The sequence below is a fragment of the Melanotaenia boesemani genome, chromosome 12 (assembly GCF_017639745.1).
Source record: "Melanotaenia boesemani isolate fMelBoe1 chromosome 12, fMelBoe1.pri, whole genome shotgun sequence".
NCBI classification, from domain to species: domain Eukaryota; kingdom Metazoa; phylum Chordata; class Actinopteri; order Atheriniformes; family Melanotaeniidae; genus Melanotaenia; species Melanotaenia boesemani.
The window spans coordinates 23581971-23591374 of record NC_055693.1 but is presented as its reverse complement, the minus strand read 5'-3'; the positions used below and the strand labels follow the sequence as shown (position 1 = coordinate 23591374).

General features: G+C 47.1%; 1 long non-coding RNA gene across 1 annotated transcript; it reads right to left on the bottom strand.

Annotated features, from left to right (window-relative positions):
• Positions 1–1361: 1361 nt before the first annotated feature.
• On the bottom strand, positions 1362–6769 carry LOC121650500. The gene is made up of 3 exons (XR_006012291.1): positions 6701–6769; positions 2857–2865; positions 1362–1372 (listed from the first exon to the last, which is right to left on the bottom strand). It is a non-coding gene; the product is annotated as an uncharacterized LOC121650500 (long non-coding RNA).
• Positions 6770–9404: the final 2635 nt, after the last annotated feature.

The window sequence follows — 9404 nt, the reverse complement described above, 5'->3', positions numbered from 1 at the left end:
GGGATTTCAAAGTGTAGAATTTGTGTTTTCTTACATTTCTCACCCTGAAAACTAAAGGTTGTGGCCCAAAAATTCTAAAATATTTTATTTGGAAATACTGAGAATGCACTACTTCATGTTGAAGATTAAAGAAAACATACATTAACAGAAGAGATCAAGGTCATGGCAACTTTATTGATACCTGAAAGTAGATTTGTTTTGCAGTAAAAGCATGAAAAGTGAGTATTTCAATGAGGCTTGGATGTAAATAAGTGCATAAAAACCACAACAAGAATAAAAGACTATGAAAACATAACAAAGTTGCTAAAGAGGTCTGAGGTGTTTCAGTGTTTGTAGCTAACCCTTGCTCACATAAAGTTCTTAAAAGAAAAATATTATTTGACAGTGATGGAGCACACACCTTAAAAGAATTCATTTGAAAGAAAAACAAACAAAGGTTCATTTATGCCTAAGGGTCTCTAGCAGCACTAGGACCCACGTTCCCCGGGAAGCCCCCCAGGGCAAGACAGGCCAGGAGCAGCCGCTCTCCATGACCGGGCCACGTAGCAACTGCAGCCAACAAGCTGCCACCAACCCCAGACGGCACCCACCCACCACACACCCAGGGGGGAAGGAGAGGTGTGGAAGGAGAATAGCTTGTGAACCCAGATCCATGGTGCACCACTCCCAGGTTCACCCAGGTTTCCCCCACAGGTTCATGTGATCCCTCCCCACCCCACCTACTCACCCAGGGTCTTGCACACTCCCACTCTTCCTAGCACATGCATGCACACACAAACACACACCATCCACAGCATAAACACATACACACACACCACAAACAAACGTCCCTGTCTCACACCCCAGCACCTCCCCCTACCGATCCCCCAATCCCTACTCAGTCCCCCTTCAAATCCACATAGATAGATAGATAGATAGATAGATAGATAGATAGATAGATAGATAGATAGATAGATAGATAGATAGATAGATAGATAGATAGATAGATAGATAGATAGATAGATAGATAGATAGATAGATAGATAGATAGATAGATAGATATAAAATTGACAGTGCAAAAGAAAACAACCTCACAGACTATACATATTTACATGGTGATGGTGGGATGTGAAGAATATGATGATATTGATAATGGGGGGTATTGCACAGTAAAATATAAAAAAATATTCACAGTAATGTGAAGGACCTGCGGTAGTGCTCCTTTCTACACTGAGGGTGTCTCAGTCTGCTGCTGAAGGAGTTGCTCAGCCCCTCCACAGTCTGGTGCAGCGGGTGAGAGGTGTTGTCCATGATGGATGTGAGCTTGGCCAACATCCTCCTCTCACCCACCTCCTCCACGGAGTACAGCGGGCAGCCGAGGACTGAGCTCGCCCTCCTGACCAGCTTGTTCAGTTTCTTCCTGTCCCGGTCAGTGCTGCTCGCTCCCCAGCAGACAACAGCGTAGAGGACAGCAGAGGCTACCACAGAGTCATGAAATGTCCTTAGCAGAGGCCTGCATACTCCAAAGGACCTCAGTCTACTGTTGAGGTGAACACCCAGGTACTTGAAACTGTCCACCAGGTCAATGTCCTTCCCCTGGATGTTCACCGGTGTGTGGGGTAGTGTCCTTCTCCGGAAGTCACTCACCATCTCCTTGGTCTTACTGGTGTTTAAGCACAGGTGGTTGCGCTCACACCAGTCCACAAAGTCCATAATGACTGACCGGTACTCCAGCTCGTTCCCCTCAGACACACAGCCCACAATGGCTGAGTCGTCAGAGAACTTCTGGAGATGACAGCTGCTGGTGTTGTAGGTGAAGTCCAAGGTGTAGAGGGTGAAGAGGAACGGTGAGAGCACTGTTCCCTGAGGGGCCCCTGTGCTGCAGACTACCACCTCAGACACACAGTTCTGCAGACGCACGTACTGTGGCCAGTTGGTGAGGTAGTTGATGGTCCACGCAGCTAACTTTCCATCCACTCCAGCTCCATCCAGCTTCCCCCACAGCAGGGCCAGCTGGATGGTGTTGAACGCACTGGAGAAGTAAAAGAACAGGACTCTCACGACGCTCCCAGCGGTCTCCAGGTGAGCCAGCGCCCTGTGCAGTAGGTAGATGACAGCATCATCCACCTCTATGTTTGGCCTGTAGGCAAACTGCAGCGGGTCCATCGCGGTGCACACCACGGAGCGGAGGTGGCTGAGGATGAGCCTCTCCATGGTCTTCATCAGGTGGGAGGTCAGGGCGACGGGTCTGTAATGTTTTGGCTCCTTCGCGTGTGATATCTTAGGAACCGGAACGACACAGGAGGTCTTCCACAGGACAGGGACCTTCTCCAGGCTGAGGCTCAGGTTAAAGATGTACCTGAGCACCTCACAGAGCCCCACCCTTTTCTCCATAGATAGATTGATTTCTCCACATAGATAAAGCTGCTGGCAGCTCCCGGATCCAGCTGTACGCCGATGGCACCATTTTGTATTCAGTCGGCCCCTCTTCACAAGCTGCAGCAGCTGTTCTTCAACTCAGCCTCACTTCAGTAGAGCAGTCCTTCCACAACCTCCACCTTCGCCTCAACTCCAGTAAAACAAAGTGCATCCTTTTTAGTTGGAAAACTGGTGCCGACACCCTACCAATACTCACCTGTTTAGAAGGCATGGCTTTGGAATATGTCAATTCCTATAAATACGTGGGCATCTGGCTGGATTCATCTCTGTCATTCAAGCCAAAATAAAAGCCAGATTAGCCTTTCTTTTCCGTAATAAAGCCTCTTTCACCCACGCAACCAAATGCACTTTAGTCAAATTGACTTTACTTCCAATTCTTGACTATGGTGACATCATTTATAAAATGGCAACAAGCACAGCCCTTAAAAAATTAGACACTCTCTACCACTCAGCCATACGCTTTGCCACAAACGCCCCTTTCCACACCCACCACTGTGATCTCTGTAAATTGGTGGGCTGGCCCTCCCTTCACACCCGGCGACTCCATCATTGGTTTCTTTTTATTTACAAGTCAATTTTGCACAAGACACCTTTCTATCTGTCATCTCTTCTCCACTTCGCTCACAGCACTCATCACACCAGGTCATCCGAATTTATTAAGCTCATTACTCCCAAAACTTCCACTGTTTTCGGCCGTAACGCCTTCCACTTTTCCGCTGCAAATGACTGGAACACACTGCAGAACACTCTTAAACTTCCATCTCTGATATCTGTTTCCTTGTTTAGACAGAGACTTCAACAGATTATTGTCGACATTTGTTCCTGCTGACGATGCTGACTCTCACTTATGCTTATCTTTTCACATAGATCTGTCCCATATACTGAAACCTACTCCCTTCCCCCTTTCATTTTTATATATTTGTATTTGCTCTGCGTTGTAAGGTGTATTTTTTGTATTGTTGTGTTGTGGTTCTTCTGTATGCACAGTTGTATGTTTGTATGTATATACGATATTTATTCCTGCTGGGGCCTCTTGGCCAGGTCATGTTTGCAAATGAGAACTGGTTCTCAAACATTTTTACCTGGTTAAATAAAGGTTAAATAAAAACAGAGCTGGTCTGCACAGGTCCTGAGCAGCCTGGGGCTGATGCCATCTGGTCCTGCAGCTTTCCTGTTCTTCAGCCGCCTCAGTTCTCTCCTCACCTGGGCTGATGTAAGGAAAGGGGGGAGGTGGAGGGCAGTGGGGGGCTGGTGGTGGAGTCCATTGGTGTGGAGATGGGGGGTAAGTGAAAGTGAAGGTGAAGGTGGTGGGGGGAAGGGGATTCATTTTCATTTCATTTTTATTTATTAAACAGGAAAAGATTAAAACAATCGGGCCTGACTCAGTTTAAGAACTGTTTTTCAGCAGGTTCCTGCTCTGCAGAACATACAAACCAGACACACATCACAAATTCCAAGACAAGACAGTACAATCATATAAACACAAACCAAGAGAAGCAGCTTTACGGGAGGCTATGGAGCCACCTCAGTGGTCACAGCTGTACCTGTCCATTAGATGGCGAGCAAATATTCTTTTAAATAGTCTTTATGATGTTATAGTCCTGATGTGCTGTGGGATCTCATTCCAGGCTTTAGTGAGCGCATAAAAGAAAGCTCTCTGACCATAGCAGTTCCTAAAGGCCGCTAAAGGCAAAAGTCCATTTGTAACAGATCTAGTCGAGCGTTCGGACCTTGAGCTGAGTTTTGGTACCAACGCAGTAAGTGCTGCTGAGATGTGTCCATTCAAGATTTGATAATACAATTAATCTTATGGCTTATTGTATAGTTCTGAAATGTCAAAGCATTAGACAACGATAGTGCAGTGCAATGGTGAGTCCAACCTGGAAGCCTGTTATGGATCTTGTGAGCTCTATTATAGAGTCTTGCTACTGGTTCAAGGATTTCATTTGTTGTAAGTGACCAAACAGGCAGACAATACGACAGAGTAGACATAATGATTACATGAAGATATGTTTTAGAGACAGAGTGAGACAAATGTGGTCTTATTTTACTATAAATATATAACTTTTGATTTAACTTTCTGGTTAGGGTTTGGACATGCTCACAGTAAGTGAGATGTGAGTCAAGAGAGACTCCCAAATACTTGTATGTGGAAACAACTGAGAGCTTCTGGTTGGAGAAGGTGATGGGATTGGATATGGATAACTGTCAACTAGATGAGTAAAAGTACATGCATTCTGTTTTCTTAACATTAAGTGTTAAATGATTATCTTGCAGCCAGTCATGCAAATGCTGCATAACTGTGTTAAGGATGGTAGACGCTGGACTGGGAATGTGTGAAGAGGAGGGAGGGGGGGCAGAGGGAGTGGGGTTAGAATCAAATCTATTAAAAAACAGATTTAAATCATTGGCCCAGTGCTGGTCTTCATCAGCTGTCCCTCTGGCACCACTCTGTCCAAATCCAGAGAGCTCCTTCAGCCCTCTCCACACGTCCTGCGTGTTATTCTGCTCCAGCAGCTCCTCCATCTTCTTCCTGTAGCTGTCCTTGGCCCGCCTGATCTTGTACTGGAGTTCATGCTGAACTCTCCTCTGCTCCTCTCTGTCCCCTGAAATGAAAGCCCTCTTCTTCTGGTTCAGCAGGACTTTAAGCTCAGGGATCACCCAGGGTTTGTTGTTGGAGAAACACCGCACCCTTCGGGTTGGCACAGTGTTCTCCACACAGAAGTTGATGTAGTCCGTGATGCAGTGGGTCAGGTCATCAATGTCCTCTCCATGAGAGCTGCAGAGTGTCTCCCAGTCTGTGGTTTGGAAACAGTCTCTCAGTCTCTCATATGGCCTCATCGGTCCACACTTTCACAGACTCCCTCGGGAGTTGTTCCTTTACACAGACGTGCGCCGGATTGCACCATCTCTCGTTGACATACACCGCGAGTCCCCCGTCTTTCCTCTTACCACTCTCCGCCGCACTCCTATCCGCGCACGAAAGTTTAAATCCATCCAGGGAAACCACTGAGTCCGGAATAAGTCCATTCACCACTACCACCATCTCCGGAGCTCTTACCCTCCCCCTCGCTCCCACCACCACATCTGGGGCTCTCCTCTCCACCACCTCCTTCTCTCCTCACACCGACAGTGGATCAGGTGAGAGTGCAACTAAAGAAGATCAAAGCCAGGAAAGCCACAGGTCTTGATGGCATCGGCCCCAGACTCCTCAGGGACTGTGCAGACCAGCTATGTCAGGTGGTCTGCTACATCTTTAACCTGAGCCTGAGTCTGGAAAGAGTTCCGGTCAAGTGGAAAACTTCCAGTGTGGTCCCAGTACCCAAGATCCCATGTGCCAAGGAGCCCATCCACTTCAGACCTGTGGCCTTAACCTCTCACCTGATGAAGGTACTGGAGAGGATCGTTCTTAACCATCTCCGCTCACTGGTAAGCCCAAATATGGATCCTCTGCAGTTTGCATACCAGCCTGGCATTGTGGTGGACGACGCTGTCATCTACCTGCTGCAGAGATCCCTGTCTCACCTGGAGGGCACTGGAAACACTGTGAGGATCACTTTTTTTTATTTCTCAAGTGCTTTTAATAGGATTCAACCTTTACTACTCAGGCTGAAGCTGGAGAGGGCGGGGATCAGTGGCCATCTGGCTGCATGGCTCATGGATTACCTTACTTACAGACCCCAGTATGTGAGACTGAGGGACTGTGTGTCTGATGTGGTTTTCTGCGGCACAGGGGCCTCTCAGGGCACAGTACAATCACCTTTCCTCTTCACCCTGTATACATCTCCAGAAGTTCTCAGATGACACTGCCGTAGTGGGATGTGTGTCCAAGAGGAATGACTGTGAGTACAGGAAGGTCATCATGGACTTTGTCGACTGGTGTGAGCAGAATCACCTTCAAGTAAATGCCAGCAAGACAAAGGAGATGGTGATCGATTTCCAGAGAAAACCCTCCTGTACTGCACTGTTAAACATCCAGGGACTTGACATCGAGAGAGTGAGGACATACAAGTACCTGGGTGTTCACCTAAATAATAAACTGGACTGGACAGATAACACCTACTCTCTTTATAAGAAGGGTCAGTGTCGCCTATACCTGCTGAGGAGGCTGGGATCCTTCGGCATGAGCAGGCAACTGCTGAGAACTTTCTACGAGACCGTGGTGGCATCCGTGGTTTTTTATGCTGTGGTGTGTTGGGGAGGGGGGTGTTCTGAGCGGGACAAGAACAGACTCAATAGACTGGTAAAAAGAGCTAGCTCAGTCTGTGGCTGCCCTTTGGACTCCATTGAGGTGGTGGTAGAGAGGAGAGTTCTGGCAAAACTGTCCGCCATCATGGACAACACCTCTCACAGTCTGCATCAGACTATGGGGGCCTTAGGCAGCCCCATCAGTGAAAGACAAAGTATAAAAGGGAATACTTCCGCAGGTCCTTCATACCCACAGCAATCAGACTGTATAATGCTGCAATACATTCTACTGCATCACCGGAACCCACACTCACATGACAGTATGACTGACAGCTAATTATGCACTTTTATTGTATAGTGTATATAATGTTTCTTTCATTTAATTGTATTTTATTTAACTTGTTTTATCTCCTTTTGAGCTGCTGTAACAGGGAACTTTCCCCATGTGGGATTAGATCTTATCTTATCTTGTCTTATCTTATCTTATCTTATCTTATCTTATCTTATCTTATCTTAATCTTATCTTATCTTATCTTATCTTATCTTATCTTATCTTATCTTATCTTATCTTATTCAGCCACGTCTCCGATAAACACATGAGGCTACATTCCCTGAACTCCCGCTGTAGCCGGGTCAGCGCCGTGAGCTTGTCGGTCTTGTTGGAGAGGGAACAAACGTTTCCCATAATCACAGAGGGTAAATATGGCCTGTACCTCCTTTTCCTCTCCTGGATCTTTCTTCCTGCCCTGCAACCTCTTCTTTTTCTCTGTATCTCCGCAGGAATCTCCGGTTTCTCGGCGTAGAGAAGAGCAGTGCCGCGCAGAGCTAACAGCTGGTCCCTGGTGTAAACAATGGAGCCGTGGCTGAAACCAAAGGTGTCCCCCGCAGAAGTTTGGAAAAGTGCCAAAAGAAGCAGAAGTCCAAATAGAAAAGTAATAAAAGTAGGCTTCCTATGTGCAGAATTGCACCTGGTACTGACTACTGTAAACAAAAAAAGAACACCATGTCTAAAAACCATAGAAAACGCTAAAAGAGTCAGAGCTGCCCTCTGTCCTGCCCTCGGGCCATACCCAGGGTCCCAGGGCGACAACCAGACACCAGGGTATGTACCAACCGATACCATGGCAGCACATCCGGGCAGGCCCAGACCCCGGCAAATACAGATCCACCACCTCGAAGGGAGGGGGGGCCACCCCCAGACCCATTAGATTTAATGGTTCAGGTAAAATGTGTAACGTAACGTAACACGTGAGAGTGAATCTCGCAACATTAAAACATTTTTGACAACAATGTTAAAATACTATTTAAATATTATTGAATACTGCTGCTGGACTGAATCATGCTTTATTTACATTGTTAGCCATCTCCCTTCTTCACATGGCTTGTTGCTGTTGGCAGACCAAAACCACTGCATTACTGCCACCTACTGGATGTTATGTTACACATCTTCCTAACAAGTCTGATTTAAATAGTATTTAAAAAAACATGATCCTCATTGTGCTATCTGTTTGTCCAGTGGAGAATGGGCTCTCTGAAGTAAGTAGATAATGGTGTCTGTAACCCCAAGCCCATTGTGATAAGCAACTGTAATGGTTCCTGAAACCAGGCAGAGGAGGTCTCAGTGTGTGCTGATGTGGAGGGAGATGAGGCTGCATTAAGGTCCAAGACTGAGCTGCAGGGTAACGAAGTGGAGGTGTGACAGGAAAGCTGTGGGCTCAGGGAGAGTGTGTGGTCTGTTGGAGTGGAGGTAGAGGGGGATATTTTTTAACTTTATTAACTGACCCTATTGAAGAACATATTCAGCTCATCAGCTCTGTCCAGACCTCCATCAGTCTGATCCCCCTTTAATTTGAAGTCTGTGATTTTTAAAATTGTTGACCACACATCCCTCAAGCTGTTCTGCTGCCGCTGCTTTCTACCTTTTTCCTGTACTTCTTGCATTCTTCAATCTTTCTTTAAGTTGATTTTGTCGCGGTTCTGCTGCTTGCCCTTCCCTTTCCTGAGCTTTAGATGGGGCTGTACTGGTTTCAGTAAGCCTTGGGCAGAGTCCGGTCTGTTCCTGCCTCCGCAGCTGTGTTCCATCAACCCTCATCAAGCCTCCCTTTATGAGGACTGCAGGAGCAACCAGACCTCGCCAGATTATCTCACTGTTTCCATGGTAAATCAGGCCGCCACCAGTATTACTTGTGCTTCCAGTCGAGTACTCTGACCTTGCCTTGCCTTTTTCCTCCCTCCTAGCACTGCCTTGCTGCTCCAGAACTTCAGTTTGCCTCCACCTCCTGTCTTCCTCCACCAGCCGCCTGCTTGTTACCGTCACCCACCTGCCTGCTTGCCCCACCCTCCTCCAGCTCAGGTACTGCAGCAGCTACCTTCCCCTCCACTCAGGATTCCCACCTGGATTCAGCAAGCCACCCACTAAGATTGGATAATTGGATATTTTTTGATCCGGACTGCCACTTATCATTCTCCTCTCCTCCCAGAGATCCAGAAACCCTGGGCTCTCCCCAGTTTTGACCACTCTGACTCAAGAAAACAAAGTTTGTTGTGTTTCTACAGTGCTCACGTCTGCTACTTGGGTCCTGCTTCACCTTATTCAGACGGCTGGACTCAGCTGTGACAGTATAATCTGGCGTGCAAGATGGACTCAGCAGACGCTTGGAAATCAGCTTTATCCAAACAGGGAGTCATGCTTGGTGAGCATGAGAAGGCATTATGTTCCCTGGATGAGCAACAGGTTACCACTAATCTCCGCTTAAGTCAAGTGTTTGAGTTACTGGAATCCACAAGCGACTCTCTGA